Consider the following 26,188-nt stretch of genomic DNA (forward strand, 5'->3'; position numbering starts at 1 on the left):
ATGATGTACTATGTGTTGGTTAATTGAATTTAAATTTTAAAAAGATTTATTTATTTATTTAAGAGAGACAGCATGTGTACGTGCATGTATAATGTGGGGGGAGAGGCAGAGGGAGAGAGAATCTCCATTAGGTTCCCCGCTGAGTGTGGAGCCTGATTCCGGGCTTGATCTCGTAACCCTGAGATCATGACCTGAGTAGAAATCAACTGACTGAGCCACTCAGCCCCTGAATTAAACATTTGTTACAGTTCTACTGGGTGTCAGAAGTGGTCAGTTAGGAGTAAAGGCAGAAGCCTTTGACATTCATTTAGTGATGGTTTCTTGAGGGAGAGGCTTTTGTTCTCAGTATATGATATGTTATCAATATATAACACTCATCTGTAATCTCCAGTGGTTCTTCCTTTTAGAAAGGTTTCTTGAACCAAGACTTTGTTAACTTGATAATAGGTTATTATGTGATGTGTATTGTATGTGTATAATATGATGTGTATAACATGATGTGTATTATATGTTATACACAAACACATGTGTATACAGGCATAATTGTGCAATCAAGAACATAAATGAAGGTGAGGATGATGTTTATTCAAGGGAAAAAAGGTTTTTTAAGAGGTCCCTCTATTTACGCTTCTTAATTTCAAGCCTTGCTAAGGGTAAGTCCCTCCAAATCCTCGGGATTATTCAAATTTTACTATATTATGATTTCAATTTTTCCATGCAGGTAGGGTCTGCCTATGGTTATCGACTGCTGCAATGCACTGAATTTTTTCCACTCCTTCCCCATTTGTATGTTAAAGCCCTAAATCCCAGTGTGGTAGTATTTGAAGTAAGAAAGTAATTAAGATTAACTGAAATCATAAGGATGGGGCCCTAATCTGATAGGCTCAGTGTCCTTGTAACAAGAGACCCCAGAGAGCTTGCTGTCTGTACCATGTGAGGACACAGCAAGAAGGTGGCCATCTGCAAATCAGGAAGAGAGCACTCATCAGAATCTGACCACACAGACGCTCTGATCTTGGGCTTCCAGCTTCTAGAAAAGTGAGAAAATGAATCCATCCAGTCTGTGGTATTTTGTTATGGCAGCCTCAGTAGATTGATCTAGACACAGAGCTTGAGGCAAAGAAAACTTCTGAGTATTCACAAAAATGGTTAACATTTGGCTTCTGTAAATAGAACCGGAATTCTTTACTGGAAAAACAGAACGAGTGATCTTAAATTTCATTTTGATGCCAGTGGCACCGCTGCATAAAGAGGAATTCCCTTCAGGGCGTGCTCAGGTTTGGCAAAGTGAAGTTCTGGAGGAAATATACAGGGATGTCTGTTCATTTAGACTGACTGCTTCAAAACAACATTGCCCCTACTGCCAAGGGAAAAAAAATGATATTGGCATTATAGATGGCTGCAAATTAATAGCCTCATCAAGAAGATAGTTTAAGAAAAGCCTTTGATTAGTTTTTAGCCTGATGAGTGCATTAGCCTGTTTTCTTTATAAGGAATTGTGATTATTGAAAAAGATTCCAATTTATTCTTTTTTAAAAAAGATTTTATTTATTTATTCATGAAACACACAGAGAGAGATGCAGAGACAAAGGCAGAGGGGGAAGCAGGCTCCCTGCAGCGAGCCTGATGTGGGACTCGATCCCAGGATCCTGGAGTAAAGACCTGAGCCGAAAGCAGACGCTCAACCACTGAGCCACCCAGGTGCTCCTCCACTTTATTCTTAAAATAACCATTTACCATCATCCTATTCTGTATTCACTATTTTGGAAACTTCACAGAATAGTCATGATCATGGCCTTGAGTCCTGCACAGAGGGGAGGAGATGGAGACCCATGAGGTAGGGTCTGGAGATCCGTTGTGATCAGCTGTGACATTGGGCAGAGCAGTCTTAACATTCAATCGTTAAAACATTCTTCAGAATGACTTTGTTAGCAATTAGCTCAAGTATAAAGCTGTAATTTAGTCTTTTCTTTGATTCAAATTGGTCTTCTTGGTGAGTGACATCTTGTGATACTAACAAAAAATATGTCTAGTGTCTCTGCTATATTAAAGGTATGTTACTATTAGCCATGTGGCTTAAATATGTACTTTAGTTTAAATAGTAAATAAAGAGCTTAACAAATGTAATAATGTCGTGATAGCAAATATTTTGGAGACAGGGAAAATTCTGAGATTTCCACTGTGTCAATCCATAGTCCCTCTGTCTGCCTCTCTCTTTGTATGTCTGTCTTTCTGTCTTTCCCTTATTCTGTATGTATCTATCCATATTTTTTTTGTATATTTTTTTTAATTGGAGTTCGATTTGCCAACATATAGCATAACACCCAGGGCTCATCCTGTCAAGTGCCCCCTCAGTGCCCGTCCCGCAGTCACGCCATCCCCTGCCCACCTCCCCTTCCACTACCCCTTGTTCATTTCCCAGAGTTAGGAGTCATGTTCTGTCACCTTCTCTGATATTTCCCACTCATTGCCTCCCCTTTCCCCTTTATTCCTTTTCACTATTTTTTATATTTCCCATATAAGTGAAACCATACTTGATGAAGTTCCAATTGTTCATTTTTGCTTTTGTTTCCCTTGCCTTCATGGATGTATCTTGCTAGAAGTTGCTGTGGCGAAATTCAAAAAGGGTGTTGCCTGTGTTCTCCTCTAGGATTTTGATGGAATCTTGTCTCACATTTAGATCTTTCATCCATTTTGAGTTTATCTTTGTGTCTGGTGTAAGAGAATGGTCTAGTTTCATTCTTCTGCATGTGGATGTCCAATTTTCCCAGCACCATTTATTGAAGAGACTGTCCTTTTTCCAGTGGATAGTCTTTCCTGCTTTGTCGAATATTAGTTGACCATAAAGTTCAGGGTCCACTTCTGGGTTTTCTATTCTGTTCCATTGATCTATGTGTCTGTTTTTGTGCCAGTACCACACTGTCTTGATGATCACAGCTTTGTAGTATAACCTGAAATCTGGCATTGTGATGACCCCGGCTATGGTATTCTTTTTCAATATTCTGCTGGGTCTTCAGCGTCTTTTGTGATTCCACACAAATCTTAAGATGATTTGTTCCAGCTCTCTGAAGAAAGTACATGGTATTTTGATAGAGATTGCATTGAATGTGTAAATTGCCCTGGGTAGCACTGGCATTTTCACAATATTAATTCTTCCAATCCATGAGCATGGAATATTTTTCCATCTCTTTGTGTCTTCCTCAATTTCTTTCAGAAGTGTTCTGTAGTTTTTAGGGTATAGACCCTTTACCTCTTTGGTTAGGTGTATCCTAGGTATCTTATGCTTTTGGGTGCAATTGTAAATGGGATTGACTCCTTAATTTCTCTTTCTTCAGTCTCATTGTCAGGGTATAGAAATGCCAGATTTCTGGGCATTGATTTTGTATCCTGCCACACTGCCAAATTGCTGTATGAGTTCTAGCAATCTTGGGGTGGAGTCTTTTGGGTTTTCTAGGTACAGTATCATGTCATCTGCAAAGAGGGAGAGTTTGACTTCTTCTTTGCCAATTTGAATGCCTTTTATTTCTTTTTGTTGTCTGATTGCTGAGGCTAGGACTTCTAGTATTATGTTGAGTAGCAGTGGTGAGAGTGGACATCCCTGTCATGTTCCTGATCTTAGGGGAAAGGCACTCAATATTTCCCCATTGAGAATGATATTTGCTGTGGGCTTTTCATAGATGGCTTTTAAGATGCTGAGGAATGTTCCGTCTATCCCTACAAATCAAAGAGTTTTGATCAGGAGTGGATGCTGTATTTTGTCAAATGCTTTCTCTGAATCTATTGAGAGGATCATATGGTTCTTGTTTTTTCTCTTGTTGATATGATCAATCACATTGATTGTTTTATGAGTGTTGAACTAACCTTGCATCCCAGGGATAAATCCCACTTGATCATGGTGAATAATCTTCTTAATGTATTGTTGGATCCTACAGGCTAGTATCTTGTTGAGAATTTTTGCATCCATGTTCATCAGGGATATTGGTTTATAATTCTCCTTTTTGGTGCGGTCTTTGTCTGGTTTTGGAATTAAGGTGATGCTGGCCTCATAAAATGAGTTTGGAAGTATTCCATCCCTTTCTATCTTTTGGAACAGCTTTAGTAGAATAGGTATGGTTTCTTCAATAAATGTTTGATGGAATTCCCCAGGGTAGCCATCTGGCCCTGGACTTTTGTGTCTTGGGAGGTTTTTGATGACTGCTTCAATTTCCTCCCTGGTTATTGGCCTGTTCAGGTTTTCTATTTCCTCTTGTTTCAGTTTTGGTAATTTGTGGTTTTTCGGAAATGCATCCATTTCTTCTAAATTGCCCAATTTATTGGTGTATAACTGCTCATAATACGTTTTTAAGATCGTTTGTATTCCCTTGGTATTGGTTGTGATCTCTCCTCTTTCATTCATGATTCTATTAATTTGAGTCCTTTGTCTTTTCTTTTTTATAAGGCTGGCTAATGTTTTATCTATATTATTAATTCTTTCAAAGAACCAACTCCTGTTTTTTTTTTTTTAATCTGTTCTACAGTTCTTTTCGTCTCTATTTCATTAAGTTCTGCTCAAATCTTTATTAACTCTCTTCTGCTGGGTGTAAGTTTTATTTGCTGTTCTTTATCCAGTTCCTTAAGGTTCGAGGTTAGCTTGTGTATTTGAGTTTTTTCCAATTTTTTGAGGGATGCTTATATTGCGATGTATTTCCCTCTTAGGACTGCTTTTGCTGTATCCCAAAGATTTTGAATGATTGTATCTTCATTTTCATTAATTTCCATGAATCTTTTTAATTCTTCTCTAATTTTCTGGTTGACCCATTCATCTTTTAGCAGGATGCTCTTTAACCTCCACGTGTTTCAATTTCTTCCAAATTTCTTGTGATTGAGTTCAAGTTTCAAAGCATTGTGGTCTGAAAATATGCAGGGGACAATCCCAATGTTTTGGTATCAGTTGAGACCTGATTTGTGACCCAGTATGTGGTCTATTCTGGAGAAAGTTCCATGTGCACTTGAGAAGAATATGTATTCAGTTGCGTTCGGGTGCAAAGTTCTGTAAATATCTGTGAAATCTATCTGATCCAGTGTATCATTTAAAGCTCTTGTTTCTTTGGTGATGTTGTGCCTGGAATATCTGTCATTTCCAGAAAGTGCTGTGTTGAAGTTCTCCTACTATTAGTGTATTATCTAAGTATGTCTTTACTTTGGTTATTAATTGATTGATATACTTAGCAGCTCCCACATTAGGGGCATAAATATTCATGATTGTTAGGTCCTCTTGTTGGATAGATCCTTTAAGTATGATATAGTGTCCCTCTTCATTTCTTACTACAGTCTTTGAGATAAATTTTAATTTATCTGGTATGAGGATTGCTACCTCAGCTTTCTTTTGAGGACCATTGGAATGGTATATGGTTCTCCAACCTTTCATTTTCAGGCTGGAAGTGTCCTTAGGTCTCAAATGAGTCTCTTGTAAACAACAAATAGATGGGTCTTGCTTATTTATTTATTTATTTATTTATTTATTTATTTATTTATGTTTATTTATTTATTATTGGAGTTCAATTTGCCAACATATAGCATAACACCCAGTGCTCATCCCATCAAGTGCCCCACTCAGTGCCTGTCACCCAGTCACCCCCACCTCCTGCCCACCTCCCTTTCTATCACCCCTTGTTCATTCTTGCTTTTTTATCCAGTCTGAAACCCTGCATCTTTTGATGGGGTCATTTAGCCCATTCACGTTCAGTGTTACTATTGAAAGATATGAATTTAGTGCCATCGTAATACCTATTCAGTCCCTGTTTTTGTGGATTATTTCTTTGGGCTTTGTCTTTCTTTTACAGGATCTCCCTTAATACTTCTTGCAGAGCTGGTTTGGTGGTCACATATTCTTTCAGTTTCTGCCTATCTTGGAAGCTCTTTATCTCTCCTTTTCTGAATGAGAGCCTTGCTGGATGAAGTATTCTTGGCTGCACGTTCTTCTCATTGAGTCCCTGACTATATCCTGTAAGCCCTTTCTGGTCTGTGGGGTCTCTGTGGAGAGGTCTGCTATTAATCTAATATTTCTCCTCATATAAGTTAGGGATCTCTTGTTTCTCACTGTCTTAAGGGTTTTCTCTTTATCTTTGGAATTTACAAGTTTCACTATTAAATGTCGAGATGTTGAATGGTTTTTATTGATTTTAGTGGGGGAACCTCTCTATATCCTGGATCTGAGTGCCTGTTCCTGCCCCCCCCCCCAGATTAGGGAAGTTATCAGCTATAATTTGTTCAAATATGCTTTCTGGCCCTCTGTTCCTCTCAGCGCTCTCTGGAACCCCAATTATACATAGATTTTTTTCCTTCTGAGGCTGTCATTAATTTCCCTTAACCTTTCCTCTTGGTCTTTTAATTGTTTTTCTCTTTTTTCCTCAGCTTCCTTCCTTGCCATCAACTTGTCTTCTATGTCACTCACTCTTTCTTCCACCTCATTACCCATCATCATTAGGACCTCCTGTTTGGATTGCATCTCATTTAATTGCTTTTTAATTTTGGCCTGATTAGATCTAAATTCTGCAGTCTTGAAGTCTCTTGAATCCTTTATGCTTTTTTTCCAGAGCCATCAGGAGCTTTATAATTGTGCTTCTGAATTGGCTTTCTGACAGTGAATTGTAATCCAAATTCTGTAACTCTGTGTCAGAGAATACTGTTTCTGATTCTTACTTTTGTGGTGAGTTCTTCTTTCTAGTCATTTTGCTCAGTGCAGAGTGGCTGTATGAGCGGGCTGAGTCCAGAATATCAACCATGACCTAAGAAAATTTCACCCTAGATGATACTTGTTAGAAGCTAAAACCCTTCTCTCAAATAGTATTCCAGCTATTTTCCTATCTATATGTTTTTTAGACAGATATAAAGATATATACACATAATCTGTATGTAGTATCTATCAAGTACATATATCTGTATCTGTATATATAAAGTGTATATATATATATTATGTATATATAATGTACATTTGGTAATTTTTAGTTAATGACCTGCATAACAGAGCCCTCTGTAGTTGTAAAGTCAATGCCTGATGGTTCCAGGTACAGAATAGCCTATGAGACTATCGTGAGGATTAGGGGAAGGCTGTGGATGAGGGAGAACAGGAAAGGTTGAACTCCCTACGGGATAGAGGCACTGCCTCCAATAACCTGTGAGTCAACCTGATTCTTTGAAACATATGGTTTCAGTTGCTCTGAGGATGAAGACCAAACCCTGAACATGGCTTGCAAGACCCTACATACTTTGGCCTTCCCCAACCCCTTTGCTTATTATGCACCATGCTCCCCTTAGCTGAGCCTTGGTCACACTGGCTCCTTCTAGTCTCTCAAATATATGACCTTGGCTAATTCCAGTCCAGGACCTGCCCAGGTCATCCCCTGTGCTTCTTCTACACACTTCTTACCTATTCCTATTGACATTCAGAACTCGGCTCACTTTCGCAGGAGGCCTCCCAGGACTCTTCTGATGGGAATCATATGAATTTCTGGTCCTTTCTCACAGCTGCTTATATATCTCCTTTGTAGTTCTTGACACAAGTGTGATTTTACATTTTGGGGTGGTATTTTAATATTTAATCACTGTCTATTTTCCCGGCTGGATTATAAACTCCTCCAGGGCGGGGGCTGTGTCTCTTTCACCCATCACTGCATTCTTTTCCTCTAGTAACAAAGATAATGGTTGAGAGGAAGGAAGGGAGAGAGAGAGGAAGAGAGAGAAGGGGAAGGAGGGATTGAGGGATGGAGGGAAAGAAGGAAGGAGATTATGAAATGGTTGCAGGAGCAACTGCTTCATGCCCTATGTCAGACTTGAAAGTTCTACTGACCATCACCTGTCAACCAGGTGAGCATAGCACATCTTGCCCAGGAAAAACTGCATTGGTGTTTCAGTGCCCAGTAACCTCTCACCAGCAAGTCCCAATAAGGCTTGGAAAACAGGTTGGTGGTGTTTAAAGAACTCTGAGAACTTTATTTTATGAAAACAGAAGAGGCAGATGTGAGTAGGTATGGGTATGACCTGATTCTCTTTGGAGTTCTATGGCTAACTGGCCAAGGAGATGATCTCCTACCCTTCAGGGCTCACTCCTCACCCAACCTGGGCTCCTGGGCTCTCGTAGGATTGTTGGTTGTGGCAAATGGAACTCTACCCAAGCTAGCTCAGTAGAAGTGGGAGATTTTACTGTAAAGACAAAATAGGCAATTTCATGGACATGAGGCCACGCTGTGGCCAGACCTCATAGGAAATAGACTCCAGAAGCACTGGCAACCAAAACTATGTTCTTGTGTCTCAGGGTTGCGTGGTCTGATTTCTCTCTACTTCACCCTGACCTGTGTCCTTCTTTTTATAAACTTCCGCTGTTTGTAAAGGACTCAACATGGCCACTAGTCCTCAAATATACATGATGAATTGGGTCAAGGTTTTACAATGAAACTGATCACACTATCTGTATTTCTTGGTTGGAATTCTCTAGGGAAAGAATATGGATCAACTGGTCCACACACTATTGGGTAGGTTGTCCCTTGGACATTCACATTCACAGTTTGGGTCATATGATAGAAACATGGCTTCCTAGGTCTGCTGTGCTTTAGATAGGTTTCTTAGTAACCATTTTAAGTGAAATGAGTAGATTATGTCTGGAGGTAGCAGTCCAGAGTCATGAGTATTACACAGTTGCATTAAGAATCCAGGTTCTCGCTGTATCACATGCCTTTGGAGACTGCCAAGGCTCATAATAGAGCCATTGAATGCTTTTACTCTCATTCCCAGCGTTGGAGACACCATGGCCAAAAGGACAGAAATGGGTGCTCAATAACCAAGGTAGCCCAACCTTCATGACCACAGTTCACTGGAACAGGAGAGGCCACCTGACTCAAGGTGGGCGATTGGAAGACCCTTCTGCAGGAATTAGAAATTGCAACCATGAAAGACAAATTGTTCTAGGGAGTTGGACCTGCGGTATGTGTGACTGGGAGCAGTGCTTGGCCGAATGCTATCATGAGGACTGAATTACAAAGGAAGCAATTCTTCAGGGGAAGAGAAAGAGGAAGTTGATGTGTAGAGAAATAGAGATGAGAGGTGAAGAAACGCTGCCCATTTAGTTGTTGCAAAAGCCCTACAAAGCAACTCTTATTCTTCTTCCCATTTTACAGTTAGGTAAACTAAGGCTCAAAAATATTCAGCAATTAGGTAGAGGAAGAAGCCAGACCTCAGAGCAGATGTTACCCTAGTTCCTGTGGTTGTCTCTGCATGATGACTCTGAGTGGGGTGGAAAAGGTGATTTTTACCTTTCTTTTTATGCCCAACCAAATCATCAATGCTCTTTTTGTTATTGTTTTTCTTGTTTTGTTTTTACTACTACAACATGTGCTCCTACTGTAATTTTAAGAAGGTTGTGACTTGTCAAATCACTATGTATACAACTGAACTAATGTATCTTTGTGTGTCAACTATACTTCAATAAAACGTAAAAGAATTAAAAAAAAAAAGAGAGAAAGACACACTGCTTGGTAGATCCTGGTACCAAGGAGCTACACTGCTTGGTAGCTCCTGTTCCTGGTAGCTTGTCAGGAGATGTGCTCTCTAAGGGCTTTGTGCTTGCCTGCGTGTTCTGTAAGGATCCCTTCAGTCCTCCCAATAAATCCTTTTTAAAAAATCTTCAGTTCATTTGAGTCGGTTTCTGATACTTGATTCTAAATATCTTAACTAGTACAAAAATCAAGGGATATCAGGAGTAACATGTGTAAAACCAGACTCTGAGAAAACATGTGGTATCACGTGTGACACTGTGGGGACTTCCCTCCCTGTTGTAGGATGAGTAATTGACATTTCCTGGTATATGCTGGCAAAGGAAGGACTATCACCTATCATCACCTGGGACTCAGACTACAGGCCCACAGAAATGGGGATGTCAGGGGCCTTGTTGACCAAATATCAGGATACTAGAATATATGTTGCTTCTCACAGCCTTTGGTAGAGAGCAACAAAATAGAAGCACATTCTTGCCCAGATGTCCCCCAGGAAAATATACAGAACCCACATAGCTGATATTCCAGAGTCCAGATCAAAAGATTTATTGTTAGATTGATGATAGCTTGGAGGAATTGAGGAATCTTTACAGATCCCACCATCTTCCACTCAGCCTGCAACAAATCGTATTGTAGGCAGCAGCTGGGGGGCATTCGTGAAAAACCTTGTGGACTTTGGGCTCTTACAGGGAATGCTTTGATTTCAATCCTGGGGAAACAAAAAAATGAAGAAGCCCTTCAGGAAAGCTCCTGACAGTTATTCTAACCTCCCTTTGCAACTGTGTAACACACTCACATGCCATTAGTGTCATCTGTTACCAGTAATGAGAAGTCATAATCAGTAAAAATGTCCCAACATCTTGGAGAAAATAATTTTTCATCCTTTAGAAATATTGCATTTTGTTTAAATGGGTTTTTCATAATGATACATAGAAGGAGTATCATTGTAATAATGGGTTGTCAGGGTTGTAGAACTCAGACTCTGTAACCTGCAACTGTACTAATGATATGATTCGTGAACACATGCTATTAAGCAGCAAGGGACAGGCAGGAGCCTTGCATTAGCCAAACTATCTATGCCACCCTCTGGTAGAGGGAAAAACACCTTCCCGGGTCCCAGTGAAACAAGGGTGCTAAAGTGAAGGGTAATTATTTTCTGGCACTGTAAGGAAGCAAGAAAGTCAAAGGAGTCAGAAAAATATTCACAGAGCCAGCTGATAGCATTAAAAAAGTAGTTTAATACTTTTTTTTGAAAAATATGGTATAAGAAAAATGAAATCATAATTTCTGTAGTTCAAGTGCCTCCTAAATGCCAGGAGAGATTCTAAGATACCTCTGTATGGTTGGCGGGTGTTAGGTGAATGACCTTGAGCAACCCTCCATCCCCTTCCCCTACCCTCTGCCTATGTTACTGCTTAAATAGAATGGGGAGAGTCAAAGGACCTCAGTTCTTCATAGAGCTCTTCTGAGGATAAAATGAAGGGGACGTTATTCTGAAAGGTCTAAGGTACTTGGCAAATATAAGAGCTCATCAGTTTTTATCTCTTTGCTTTTTTCTCTACTAGAAGGAATACAGTGGGAAAAAAGCGAAGGAGAAGCCGTGGTCAGAGTATACGTAGGGGTGAGGACAATAGACCAGAAATATAATAACTGAATTAAATGTTATTTTAGATAATTCCTACAGAGAAAAATAAGGCAAGGCAAGGTGAATAGGGAATTTGCAATTGTGTGTCAGGTTTTAGCTCAAATGCCACTTCCTTAGATATTATCTCCCTTGGATTTCTATCCTGGTTTGGAAATGATTGATTACATATATGATCTACCTCTCGTGGTAGCTTATGTAATTCTTGAAGGCAGGAAATAGGTGTATGTATTGTGGGAAGTTATAATAAAAGGAAACCTCATGAAAGTGGACTCAGAATGCTAGAAGGGGAGGCGGAGGCTCCTACTCAGTGTCAGCTGCAGGAGGAATGATCAGTCACAGACCCCCTGGCTGAGCAACTGCCGCAGGAAAACACAATCAAGTACAGGCCCCAACAGGGAAAGGTGTACATTGAGTTTCCTACAGGAAATCAGCTACCCCTGCTACCTAGCCAAGGAGAGGAGCATCACCCTGAACTCTTGCCTCTCTCCAATGAGGTTTTGTTTAAAATTATCCCTCCCAGCTCCCTCCTTCTCCTTCTCCCTAAAAGCATGTTCCTCTCTCTTGTTGGACTTGCCTGTCCTTTTGCTGCAGCTTGTTTGTCCCGATAGCACATTTCTGCTATTCCCAAATAAGCCCATTGTTTGCTGGTGAAATAACTGGCAGTTCTATTTTTAAGGCTAACAAACAGTGTGTCTGTGTGTGTTTGTATGAGTTTCAGCCTGGGGAATCTAGAGTACCTTCCACAGTGAAAAATGAGACCCTGACTGAATTTGCAGGTGGTTCTCACCTGACCCTCCCCGGTACCCCCTTTATCACAGGAGTATTTCCCTGACCTTGTTCCTTTTCTTTTTTCCTTTCTTTTCTTTCTTTTTCTTTTTTTTTTTTTTTGCCTGGACATTTTGAGACTCATAAAATGCTTGTGCATCAGATGCTAAGAATAATTGCCACCATTTCTCAACCACTGAGAGCTGGCAAAGGTCATGCCAACCTGCAGACTGTGCCAATTGCTTCTCCAGGCACTGTGCCTGTCCTACTTCTTTCCCCTAAGGTTTCTCTTGTGTTGAAGATTAAAGGGAGAAAGTTGATGAAGTAGCCGACCCCAGAGGGACAGACTGGTGGCTACAATGGGCCCTGTCTTTCCCTGGGTGAATAGGTTCCCATTACCTCTGGGCAGAGTGTGGAGTGAGCCCTGTACCTACAAAATGACTTTCTCCCAGGTCACATCTAGTGAGGGGGGCAGGGCCTATGATCCTCATTATTCAGACAGAGGAAACTGGACTCTGGAAGACTGGTGACTCCTCACAGGACAAGTCAGAACTAGAACTGGGGCTCCCTTAACCATTGTTAGAGATAGCCCAACAGGGCAAATGCTTTTACCAATGCAGATGGGAGAGAAGGTGCAAGGAACCCCAAGATCAGCAATGACCTCTCCTTGGGGACGCGGGTCAGCCATTGATTGGCCACAACGGTGCGGGGGCAGAGCACACTTGCCGAGTGTTGTGGGAGGCCAGAGCCCACAGACCGAGGACGTGTCCCACCCTACCTGTAACCACATGTAAGAACTGGTGGAGTGGGAAAGAGAAAGAGGAGATAATCATGATATTACAGTTTGTCCAGATTCTTGTCCTCAACTGGGGGTGGGGAAGGGGGATAATAAAACAACTGAGGAAGTGGAAGCAGAGAGATAGAGAGGCTTTCCCAGGATCACACAGCCAGTCAGGGAAGGGGCAGGGGACGGGGAGGAAGACCCAGGGGTCCTGCTGCGGCACACGGCAGTGTTTTCTACACCCTCAGATTGAGATTACAATTGCAGAAGAGCGGGTCATGAGCCAAAAAAGAACAATGTACAGAGGTGGAAAAATACTGTTCGGGGAAGGTGAGGTGGGTTTCAGGTGAGAATGATAGGGTTGGCCTTGTCGGCACCCATCCCCATGCTGCCAAATCAGTTTCTTCCCACCTGTCATGTGCAAAGTGGTTCAGTGTAACACTGACCTTGCTGCCCAGGTTCTTCTAGCAATAGCCAACATTCTCTCTGCTGCCCAGCACCAGAAGTCTACCATGTTCTCCCTTCATTCATTAGCAAAACGACATGGCATCATCCGTTGTCATGGTAATTTTAAAATATTTCCTTCATATATATATATGTGTGTGTGTGTGTGTGTGTATTTATTTATTTATTGAAGTTTGATTTGCCAACATATAGCATAGCACCCGATGCTCATACTGTCAAGTGCCCCCCTCAGTGCCCGTCACCCAGTCACCCCATACCCCCTCCCACCTCCCCTTCCACTACCCCTTGTTGGTTTCTCAGAGTTAGGAGACTCTCATGCTTTGTATTCCTCTGATACTTCCCACTCAGTTCCCCTCCTTTCCCCTATGATCCCTTTCACTATTTTTTATATTCCCCATATAAGTGAGACCATATAATGTTTATCCTTTTCCAATTGACTTATTTCACTCAGCATAATACCCTCCAGGTCCATCCATGTTGAAGCAAATGGTGGGTATTCGTCATTTCTAATGGCTGAGCAATATTCCATTGTATACATAGACCACAGCTTCTTTATCCACTCATCTTTCGATGGACACCGAGGCTCCTTCCACAGTTTGGCTATTGTGGACATTGCTGCTAGAAACATCGGGGTGCAGGTGTCCCGGCGTTTCATTGCATCTGTATCTTTGGGGTAAATACCCAACAGTGCAATTGCTGGGTCGTAGGGCAGGTCTATTTTTAACTCTTTGAGGAACCTCCACACAGTTTTCCAGAGTGGCTGCACCAGTTCCTATTCCCACCAACAGTGCAAGAGTGTTCCCCTTTCTCCACATCCTCTCCAACATTTGTTGTTTCCTGCCTTGTTAATTTTCCCCATTCTCACTGGTGTGAGGTGGTATCTCATTGTGGTTTTGATTTGTATTTCCCTGATGGCAAGTGATGCAGAGCATTTCCTCATCTACTTGTCGGCCATGTAATACTTACTGTTTCTTCTGATAGACTTTGAACCTCTGAACTCCTTGTGGATCCTTGAACACACCAGCAGTGATCTCACCTCAGGGTCTTTGCATTTGCTATTCCCCCTGCTGTAATGTTTTCTCCAGATACCATTATAATTTGCTTCCTTGACTCCTTCGAATCTTTGCTCAAATATCACCTCATGCAGCCTCCAAGCACCCTATTTGAAATTGCAAACAATCTCCCTAGCATCCTTCTCTTTCTTTTTTTAATTTTTTAATTAAAATTTTTTAAAACAGATTTTACCTATTTATTTATGAGAGACACACAGAGAAAGGCAGAGATATAGGCAGAGAGAGAAGCAGGCTCCCACTGGGGAGCCTGATGTGCGACTCCATCCCAGAACTCCAGGATCACGACCTGAGCAGAAGGTAGACACTCAGCCACTGAGCCATACAGGTGGCCTGTTTTTTTATTTATTTTTTTTGAGAGAGAAGAGAACATGTGAGCAGGGGAGGTGGGATGGGGTGGGGTGGGGGAGGGGCAGAAAGAGAGGGAGAGAGAAATTTTTTTAATTAATTAATTAATTAATTAATTTATTTATTTTAGGGAGAGAGAATCTTAAGCAGGCTCCATGCTCAACAGCACAGAGCCACCCAGGCACCCCACTGACATGCTTTTCTGCTGTATTTTTCTGTATAGCACTTACCCCATCTGACATACTGTTAGGAATTCATTGGACACTTAGGTAGTCAGGGCCAGGGTCCCCAACAAAAAAGCAAAAAAGCCTGGACAGCTAAGACAAAATTACACTAGCATCCTGTTTTACAGCTTAGACAAGACCACAATAGCATCCTGTCTAGCAGTCTCTGCAAAAGTGACTTTTGCAAAACATCCTGAAACAAAACAAGTAACCATAAAACATTGGTCGCTATCACAAGTGGAAGCAGCTAGTCTCTAGATGTCAGCCCAAAAGACTAACAACACTTGAACAATAACCCGATAGGTAAACAGGTATATGACCGAAGCCATTATTGGCACACCTTAGCAGCCAATCACAGGGGGCCCACACTCAGGATGCTTAAGATTGTCCCCCTAAAGAGCTTATAAAAGCCCCTAGAGGGACACCTGGGTGGCACGGAGGTTGAGCATCTGCCTTCGGCTCAGGTCGTGATCCTGGGGTCCTGGGATCGAGTCCTGTATCGGGCTTCCAGCAGGGAGCCTGCTTCTCCCTCTGCCTGTGTCTGCCTCCCTCTGTGTGTCTCTCATAAACAAACAAACAAACAAACAAATAAATAAATAAAATCTTAAAAAAAGCCCCTAGATTTGTTTTTTTTTTTTTTTTTAATTTATTTTTTATTGGTGTTCAATTTACTAACATACAGAATAACCCCCAGTGCCCGTCACCCATTCACTCCCACCCCCCACCCTTCTCCCCTTCTACCACCCCTAGTTCGTTTCCCAGAGTTAGCAGTCTTTACGTTCTGTCTCCCTTTCTGATATTTCTCACACATTTCTTCCCCCTTCCCTTATATTCCCTTTCACTATTATTTATATTCTCCAAATGAATGAGAACATATAATGTTTGTCCTTCTCCGACTGACTTACTTCACTCAGCATAATACCCTCCAGTTCCATCCATGTTGAAGCAAATGGTGGGTATTTGTCATTTCTAATAGCTGAGTAATATTCCATTGTATACATAAACCACATCTTCTTTATCCATTCATCTTTCGTTGGACACCAAGGCTCCTTCCACAGTTTAAGCCCCTAGATTTGAATGCCAAAACAGCAACCCTCTCAGGTCCCCTCCCTCTCCCGGAGCTTTACACTCTTGCTCAATAAACTTTGCTTTGCTGGTCTTGGTCTGGTCTCCTTCTTCATTCTTTGGAGTGGCATGACCAGGAACCATGGGTCCTAGGGGGACAGCAATCCTCTAACGATACTATGGGTTTTCCTTTTGTATTTTATTTTGTCCCCTCACAACTATGTAAGTTCATAAGGGCAGGGTTCTCTGCTGTGTCCTCAGTGGCTAAAGCAGCTCCTGGCATTTAGTAACACCCAGTAAATATTTGTGGAACAAATGATGGCTAAGAGAATGCATTCCTCCAGGCTGGACCCGTTTATCATAGCTCCTAGCACGTAACACAGGCTGTGTATGGAATGAGAGAAGACCACCTTTGTTTCTTCCAAGGGTTTCATTTAAAACTCTCCTGATCATTTGCTCTTACCACCCGTGGCTTCATGACTTCGTGATTGCTTTTGTGAAGGGACTGTTTTACCAATGGTATCTCCCATGTTCTGGGCTCTCAAATTAAGTTTTGCCACATTATGGAGCTTTCCCTGATCCCCCAGAGAGACTAAGTTTACTGGTGGCTTGCTCCTGTGGCACCCTTGGGCTTGCTTTTGAAATACACAAACCACTTAATAATGTCTGGTTTTTTTTCCCCCAACAGGCTTTGGGGGGGGGGGCACATGTGAGCCTCCCTGGTGATGTTCCCAACACTTCCAGGACCCTGCCTGGCACCTAGTAGACAGTGGATGAGTATTTGTTGACTGAGGGGGCCAGGTATTGTCAGCAGTGGCAGAGAGAGAGTAAATATGTTCCTTGACCTCACGCACCCCAGTGAGTAATGCTTTAGGGAAACCCCTCCCCTCAGGTACCTCAGTGCACACATCTTTAGGGAAATTCCATCGGAAGATCCAACCTGTACAAGATTATGCACCTCCCGGGGCTCCAGGGTTGAACATGGGAATTCTGCTGTTTATTCAGTGCAAGAAAATTACAACATACTCCCCAGACCTCTTATTTAAAAATTGCTTCTCTTAAGCCTTTCAACTTGCAAGAAAGAGGCAGAAATGGTGTGTCACCAAAAAGCCTCCTTGAGCTAACCAAATAATAATAGTAATAGTAATAATAATAATAATAATAATAATAACAGCAACAATAATAATAGTTACTAACTTCCTTTACCCTAATATATGATATCTGGTTAAATGCATTGAGTACAGAGCCTGGGATTCTCAAATATTTTTGTTAGTGTTTTATTTATTTATTTATTTATTTATTTATTTATTTATTCCCGTGATTTATGATTTTAGGTATTTGGTCTCTTTCTTTCTGGTTCACCTAGTTGCTGTGGCACCCTGCTCAGACTGCTGCCGTATCAGCTCCTGCCAGGTGCCCCCCAAAGCTTGTCCAACACCGGGCAAGGTGCAATGTTTAAGTTTCATGATAAAGGATGCCAGCTTCCCTGCTGTCCTTCTCTACCCAAAGTTTATAAAAGTAGTCTCTTGTATTTTTGTGGATAATTTTGATTCATAAATTGTTTTTTGATGTGATAAGCTAATTGGATACTATTTATTAGTTTCTTTATCCATTAATCTGACACTTCATTTTCATATCTTATTCCACATGTTCTTGAGTTTGTTTTCAGTATTTACTCCCCCCACTCCCAGATATATTTTAGTAGTGTAGTGTCTTTAATTTTTGAAGGTTTGGAATGTATTTTGCTGTCTGTTAGAGCAAGATATTTCAGTCTTTGGTGATGCATCCAAAGTTCTAGATAAACTTTAAGATCAACTTGTCAATGCTTTAACAATGTGTCAGTTACCCATTGTCATAATAACTCATTGGCTTAAGAAAAAGCTTTTGTTATTGCTCACGAGTCTATGGGTTAGTTAGATAGTGTTTCTGATTTTAGCTGGGGAGGCTCATATATCTGTGGTCAACTTTGGATTGGGTCATAGCTTGGCTAGTTCTCCCACATATTTGGGGTTTTAGCTGGCTGGAGGCAGTCCTTGGCTGGGACCACTGGGCTCTCCTCCCAGTGGTGCCTCATCCTCCAACAGGCTAGCTCAAGCTTGTGCACACAGCAGTGGCAGGGACTCAGAATCAGAGCAGACATGTGTAAGGTCTGTGAAGGCTGAGCCTCAGAACTTAGAATGCCGTCTCTTCGGCTGCATTCTGCTGAATACAGTCATAAAACAGGCAGGCAAATATTCAAAGGGTGGGGAAATTGACTCACTCTCTATGACCCCAGTCAAGGGCCACACTCTTTCTCAAAGCTTCAATCACACTGCAAAAGGCATGCGAAAGAGTGGCCCTTTGTAGGAGTCATCGATACAATCCTCACGAGCAATCAAACAGCATAAACAAAAAGCTTATTGGATTGAACTTGCATTGAAATAATAGATCTAATTCTATGAGAACTGACATTCTTACATTATTAATGAGCCTTCCCTTCTAACAAAATTGCAATCTCTTCCCACTTATACATATCTTCTGTTTTTTTTTCTTTTAAAGATCCACCTACTTATTTTTTTTTAAAGATTTTATTTATTTATTCACAAAGAGAGAGGCAGAGACATGGGCAGAGGGAGAAGCAGGCTGCCTGTGGGGAGCCCAATGCAGGACTCAATCCCAGGATCCTGGGATCACGACCTGAGCCAAAGGCAGAACTCAACCACTTAGCCACAAAGGTGCCCCTCATGTATTTATTTGAAAGAGAGAGAGAGAGAATGAGAGAGACAGAGAGAAAGAGAATGAGAGAGAGAGAGAGAGAGAGAGAGCAGGAGCTGGAAGGGCAAGAGGGGTAGGGAGAAAAAATCCCATGTGGACTCTGCTGAACACAGATTTGATGTGGGACTCATCTCACGACCCTGAGATCACTACCTGAGCTGAAACCAAGAGTTGGGCACTAAACCAACTGCACCACCCAGGCGCCCTGTGTCTTTCTGTAATTTTATAAAATTATGTCCTTTATGGATTTTATAATTATGGATTTTATAATTTTCTTTATATAGAATGATACTTATTAAGTTGCTTCTTAAATAGTGATTGTTCTTTGTGTTATGGTATGAATTAAAATCTCTCTTTTGTTGCATTGTCTAATCCAACACTGTTCAATAGAAATATAGTATGAATTACAAATACAGTTAAGATTTTCTTACAGTCACATTAAATATTAATAGGTGAAATTAATTTTTCATAGCATATTTTATTTGACACAATGTATCTAAAATACTATCATTTCAATGTATAACTTATAAACATTGTTAATAAGATATTTTACTTTATTTTTCCATATTAAATCCTTAAAATCCAGTGTTTATGTGAGAATACATCTTAATTCTGACTAGCTTCATATCCAGAGCTTAATAGTCACATATGGCTGCTGCTACCAGCATGGCAATTATAGCTATTAATTTTTAAAAATGTTTTTCGTGCATGTAGATGTCACACAGAAATCTCTTATGAACTTATGATGATTTTCAGTTTGTTTTCTAGTTTTCTCCATATCAATATATATAATACATAAATTATAACAATTTTCCACTTCCACTTGAATTTTTAACAGTTTATTTTATATAAAAAATCTGTTGCATTGGTTATAACTTCTAAAGACATGTTAAATAAATACTGTGAAGGGCAGCTGTTTTGCTCCAGACATGATGTCAGTGGAAATGCTTTTACTTAATTAATTTATTTATTTAAAAGATTTTATTTATTTATTCATGAGAGACACAGAGAGAAAGGCAGAGACATAGGCAGAGGGAGAAGCAGACTCCCTTCAGGGAGCCTGCTGTGGGACTTGATCCTGTAATCAGGCCCTGAGCCTAAGGCAGACACTCAACTGCTGAGCCACCCAGGCATCCCAATGGAAATGCTTTTAGTGTGTCACCATTAAGTATGGTGTCCACTGCTGATTTCTGGAATACAACCTCCCTTATCAACATAAATAAGTCTATTCCTGATTTTCAAACTTGTTCTTTTTTGTTGTCTATATTTTGAAGTAAAGAATAAGTGTTAAATTTTATCAAGCACTTTTTGGGGGGAGCATATATCACTATGGCCATTTGAAATTTTCTTTTAGCATATGCTAAAAATAAATCACATTAAGAGACTTTAAAAAATTTTTTTTTACTTATTTATGATAGGCACACAGTGAGAGAGACAGGCAGAGGGAGAAGCAGGCTCCATGCACCGGGAGCCCGACGTGGGATTCGATCCCCGGTCTCCAGGATCACGCCCTGGGCTAAAGGCAGGCGCTAAACCACTGCGCCACCCAGGGATCCCAAGAGACTTTTTTTTTTTTTTAACATTAAGAGACTTTCTAATGTTGGACTATCCTTGCTTCTTCAGAAGAAGGATCCTTAAAGGTTTATTTTTTTACACCAATAGACTGACTCACTTTGCTAACTTTTTATTCCAAAATTTTGTAATTGAGTTAAGTAAGTGAGATTAATGTTCACTTTTATTTGTGTGTGTGTGTGTGTGTGTGTGTGTGTGTATTCTTTTTTTGGTATTTTTTAAAATTGGAGTTCAATTTGCTAACATATAGCATAACACCCTGTGCTCATCCCATCAAATGCCCCCCTCAGTGCTTCTGGTTTTACTACTAGTGTTGTTATATCTGTTATATACTTGGTGTTTAAATATGTCAGGAACTATTTTTTGCAGGTTCCAAGAATATCACCATAAAATCTATCTTATTCTGATGCCTTTGATGCAAGTGGGGTTAATTGCTTTTCGACTTTGGTGATGTACTTAGCTCTCTATTTCTTCTGTACTAATTTAATAATTTGTTTTTTCCAGAGAAATAAAGGATGGCATTTAGATTTCCAAATGTAATGTTAAAAAATTATATAGGGTATCCTACTTTAATTTTTATTATGTAATATCTTAATCATCCAGAAAAATATAAAGAATTTTTAAAAAACTATCTTATTTATTTATTCATAAGAGACACACACACACAGAGGCAGAGATACAGGCAGAGGGAGAAGCAGGCTCCATGCAGGAAACCCGACGTGGGACTCGATCCAGGGACACCAGGATTGCATCCTGGGCTACAGGGGGCACTAAACCGCTGAGCCACCCGGGCTGCCCCACTTTTAACTTTAAAATATTAGATAAACATAGTAAAATGTTAATAGTTGGCAAACCTCGCGTCGGGTTCCCTGCATGGAGCCTGCTTCTCTCTCTGCATGTATCTCTGCCTCTCTCTCTCCTCTCTGTGTATTCTCATGAATAAATAAATAAAAAAATCTTTAAAAAGATAGAAGTATAATGATATTTTTGAAACCTTTATGAATCCATCTCTGATTTCATTTTTATCCTTATTGATACACATGGCTCTGGGTCATATTTAATTTTTTATGGATCTGATATATATGATCTATTCTTTCTCATAATTTAAAATGACCTCTATGGACTGTATTTTTTTCATTCTTCAGTCCTAATGGCGTTCACTTGTTTTGTTGTTTGTCTCTTTTGAGTGGACTGACAATATGTTTTCTATTGTACTGATCATTTCAAAGAGCCAGCTCCTGGTTTTATTTATCAAGTGCACTAAACAATTTGTCTTATATATTGTAACTTTTACTTTTTCTCTTCTCTTTCCCTGTTTTACTTCCTTCTGGCTTCTTTTGTTCATGAGTGTGTGTGTGTCTATATGTGTGTTAGTATTTACTTGCAACACACCTAGTTTGTTTCATTTTCCGTATCTTCTAATGAATGCATTTACAAGTCTAGCCTTTCTCTCTTTTGATTGTTCACAGATTTTAATATATACTAATCTGTTATTTCTAAAAAGTTTGAAATTTCAGTATGAGTTCCATTTTGTCTCCAGTGTAACTGAACAGGCTCTTTTGATATGTCAAAATAGTTGGTGTTCTTTTTGGCTAGACCTTTGGTAATTTCTTTGTGCCCTACATTGTGATGAGAGAATAGTTGGGAATTAAATTCTAGATCAAAATCAGTTTCCGTAATCTTTATAGACATTTTCTTTCATTTGACTTCTAGCATTTGATATAGTAGATAAAAATTTGATGGTAGTCTATTTCTTGTTCCCTTATAGATCACTTTGTTTTGTTTTATTTTTTTCTTTTACAGAAATGTATGGTATATTCATTGTATTCTTTAAAATATTCTTTTTTTTTTTATTAAGTAAACACTACTTGCAATGTGGGGATTGAACTCATAGCCTCAAGGTTAAGAGTTAAATGCTCTACCAACTGACCCAACCAGGCCCCTCTACTTGTTCTATTCTTGAGTCTAGAAGTATGCCTATTTTCAATATTGGTATCAGGATCTTGGTGAGCTCTTTGGGTCTGAAGGCTTAAGTTTTTTTGTTTTGTTTTGTTTTTTGTTTTTAGCTCAAGGGAACTTCCTTCAATTATTTCTTAAGTTTTATCATTCTCTTTGTATGTTCTCCTTGAGCTTTAATTAAACAGATAAGTATTTTTTTGTGCCTTGTAATTTTTTTCATGATTCTTGTTTCTCTTGCTGACATTTTGCTCTATATTCCAATAGGTATAATAGTTATAAAATTTATAGTCGCAGTATAGGTGGGCAACAAAAATAACATCTTAAAATTTTATTTAAACTGAACTCAATCTTTTTCCCACTGAAGGCAAAAGAAATAAAGAAAGAAAAAGAATCTTTCCCAACCCAGAGTAATTCTGTTTTACTTTAAAAATATTTTTAGACTTCTTTAAAAAATTTGTTATAGTTTACTGTCCTTTTTAAAAGTTTTTTTATCCCTATTTATTTATTTATAGATTTTCTTTATTTACCTGAGAGAGAGAGAGAGAGAGAACAAGCAAGGGGGAGGGGCAGAGGGAGAGGGAGAAGCAGACTCCCCACAGAGCAAGGAGCCCAACGGGGGCTTGATCTCTGGGCCCTGAGATCATGACTTGAGGCAAAGGCAGATGCTCAATTGACTGAGTCACCCAGGCACCCCTTCTATTCCTTTTTAAAAAAGTAATCTCTACATCCAATGTGGGGCTTTGAACTCATGACCCCAAGATCAAGAATCAGATGCTCTATAGACTGAACTGGCCAGGCACCCCAAGGAAACTCAGTTTTAAACATGGCTTATTTAGGATTCAAAACCAGTTCAAAATTCTCTCTCCTCCTTTATTCCCTTCTTTCTCTTGGTAGTAATCTAAATTCCCAGAAGATTAATGTATCATCTTGGCATTGGGAGTAGGACTTTTAGTACAATTAATTCCTCTGTTCTCACTATCCTCCTCAGAGGGAGCCAATTGTTTCTGGTTCCTCTTGTCATATGATCATATGGGCTGCTGTCCTCATCATGGCTTCTCTCTTAAAACTTATACCCTGCATTCTTTTTGTACGACTGTAATGCTCCTTTGGTGTTCTAATCTTTTTCATCAGTTTTTTATAGTGAGGTATCAGTATTCTGTGAAAATGTTCTTAGTCCCTCTGTCTAAACACATTCATCAACCATTGTTGGTATGTGGCTCTGCTGCCATGTTGGATACAGAGTCTCCCTAGTAGGCTTACCACCACCTGAGAAAGTAAAGCACAGGTATCCTCTCTTCCAGACTTCTACAAAATGAAACGGGGGTTTACATCACCTACTGACCTCCTTTGGGAATCATGTTGGGTTGGAGGGTGTTGGGGCATTAACCCCTTCTTAACATCTATAATCTATCTATACATAATCTAGCCATATGTCTGTAATCTAATCAGGATACTCTGATTTTCTCCTCTCCCACCTGCTGATAACATCTTTTCTTTCCCCTTTTCAGTAAGAAATGAGTACTCAGGATATAAACTGTCTGCTTCCTGTCTTCCAGGATTGCTGATTAAATTAAAAGATCCTTTTTAGGGAATATCAAGGAAAATCTTATTTTTCAAAACCGTTTCTTTTGCAATTAAAAGATTTAGTGTCAAGACTATTTTTTAAAAATGCATTTAAAAATCTATTTAGATATTTAATTGTTTCCTTTAGTCCAGGAAATATCAGGTCTGCTCTTGAAGGAAAAGTGAATGACAAGTAATGGGTGCTTCCTGAATCATAGAGGTAAAACAAGGCTATAAGGAACTGAGGGCATTGGGTAGTGGGAATTGATGGCAGGGGTGGAAAGCCAGTGCTTAAAATCTCAAATATTACTTGACTGAAATTAGGGTCTCATCTTTGGAAATACTGGTTGGATTTTCAGATGCGTCTATGATTATTTTGTAGCCATTGTCACCCTTGCTTTATGCCACCGGCATGACTCCCAAGATATCTGGCAGAAGCTGCCAAAGTCTGGCTGCATATTTTAGAGCGTTTGACAAATGTAATCCTATCTATGCATATCACATATCCCTCTCCTTCTGTCGCCCTCATCAATTGGTTTCATTTTCTGTGACCTCCCACTGTTGCTGGCACTGACCTGGGGGCAGGGAGCTGCTATATTTGATTTCTCCTTATGTGATTTCTGCTACTATATGTGATTTACTCTCTACAGTTCTGACCAGACTAGCTTGATCCTGTTCATTTACCTTTTCATCAATCAGGATATCTAAACATTTGCAAATTAGGTTGTCATCCAAATCCTGCTCTACCTTTGCCTTATATATAACCACAGTTGGGGCGACCTTTGTGACTCGAGCTTTTCTTGATGTATGCAATGATTTAGACAAGTTCCTGGAAGGGGAAAAGGCTGTGACCACATTCTACAGAGTAGTGAGCTCCAGGCTGAACTTTTGATTTTATAGCTTGAGGAATGAGGAAGTGAGGGAAGCCCTGAAGAAAGTTCTTTTTTTAAAAAATAATTTTTATTTATTTATTCATGAGAGACACAGAGAGAGAAGCAGAGACACAGGCAGAGAGAGAAGCAGGATCTCCACGGGGAGCCCGATGTGGGATTCGATCCCCGGAGCTGGATCACACCCTGAGCCAAAGGCAGATGCTCAACCACCGAGCTACCCAGGAATCCCAGGAAAGTTCTTAATAAAGCCAAGTTGTACTCATTATCATCAGAGCTCTGCAAAATGCTCATGAAAAGCGTCTTCTGTTTAAGTAACCATCTGGGCTTTCATTATTGTTTGCAAGTGTTAACAGCATACAAAGCATGGAACCAGGCCTTCAGAGGTAGAGAATCTTCCAGTAAGGAGTTTCCCATGAAGCTTACCTCCAGGGGAAGTGATGGAAAATGGGGACAGAATATCAACAAAGAAATCCCATATTTAATGGGCAGAAATGTTGCTAAGTATTTTAAATTAAATTATGTAATAACAACAACAGGGAGGGTTGATATCAGCAGTAACATTAATATTGATGTAGAGAAGACAAAAATGGGTCCGGGAGATGATGGGATGGAATTGCATAATGGATTTGTGAGAACTATCATCCAAAGAAAGAGGGCCTTATCACTTGTGAGAATATTTCCTTGTGGGAGTGAGAATGCTATGTTTTGTTTAAGTGATTTAAAATTTTATTTTGGGGGGATGAAGGAGTACACTTGTTGGGAGGAGCACTAGCTGTTGTATGGAAGTGTTGAATCACTATATTGTATGGCTGAAACTAACAGTACACTGTGTTAACTAACTGGAATTTAAATAAAAACTTAAAAAATACATTTAAAATTTTTAAGTGATAAGTTACATGTAAAGTGCTTAGTATGATGCGCAGCACATAGTGGACACCCAGTAGCTATTTTTGTGGTTATCAGAAGTATTCAAGTATAATTAATTGGTTCTATATTAATTAAAATGTGTAGAAAGGTTTACTGCTGTCTTAATGAATTGGTGTGAACTCTACAACATCAGTGAATGTATAGAGATTTAGATAGGAAATCATAAGAAAGGTGGAATTTGGGAAGTGGTCTGGGAATGAGCCTGCTGATGGTGAAGTACAAGGTATCTTACTGAAGAGTAGCTTTATATTCTCTCATCCATTGCTTTTTTGTTGATTTTTTCCCCAGAACTTTATGATGTTGGTACTAAAATTCCCAATATACAGGAAATACAGAGAGATTATGAATATTTTCCAAGACTAAACAGCTAGAAAATAATGGAACCAGGATTCCAGTCCAGGCCATTGGATACTAGGATTTATATTCCTGACCAAAATTTATAATGTCTTTTTTCTTGTAAACTCTAATGGGTTAGAGAATCCTAACTGAAAAAGGAAAGGTGAGCTCCTGGGTGTCTCAGTCAGTGAGGTGGCTACCTTTGGCTCAGGTTGTGATCTCAGGGTCCTGGGATTGAGCCCCTGCTCATCATGGATTCCACTTCTCCCTTTCCCTTTGCCCCTCCCCACCATT

At 39.9% G+C, this 26,188-nt stretch overlaps 1 protein-coding gene across 5 annotated transcripts in view; it reads left to right on the forward strand.

Moving 5' to 3' along the window:
- Positions 1–26,188, forward strand: part of LOC140612799 (olfactory receptor 9Q2-like) — a 90,158-nt gene that overhangs the window by 21,452 nt on the left and 42,518 nt on the right. The window contains exons 2-3 of one of the 5 annotated variants that reach the window (XR_012013932.1): positions 1,572–1,701; positions 8,770–9,624. The exons of 2 other annotated variants lie outside the window; for them this stretch is intronic. The gene's annotated coding sequence lies outside the window, so the exon portion shown is untranslated. Of the gene's footprint in view, positions 1–1,571; positions 1,702–8,769; positions 9,625–26,188 lie in introns of those variants that run through there. 2 more of the 5 variants (XR_012013927.1, XR_012013931.1) reach the window with 2 other exon arrangements.

The sequence above is a fragment of the Canis lupus genome, chromosome 21 (assembly GCF_048164855.1).
Source record: "Canis lupus baileyi chromosome 21, mCanLup2.hap1, whole genome shotgun sequence".
In the NCBI taxonomy this organism is placed as follows: Eukaryota; Metazoa; Chordata; class Mammalia; order Carnivora; family Canidae; genus Canis; species Canis lupus.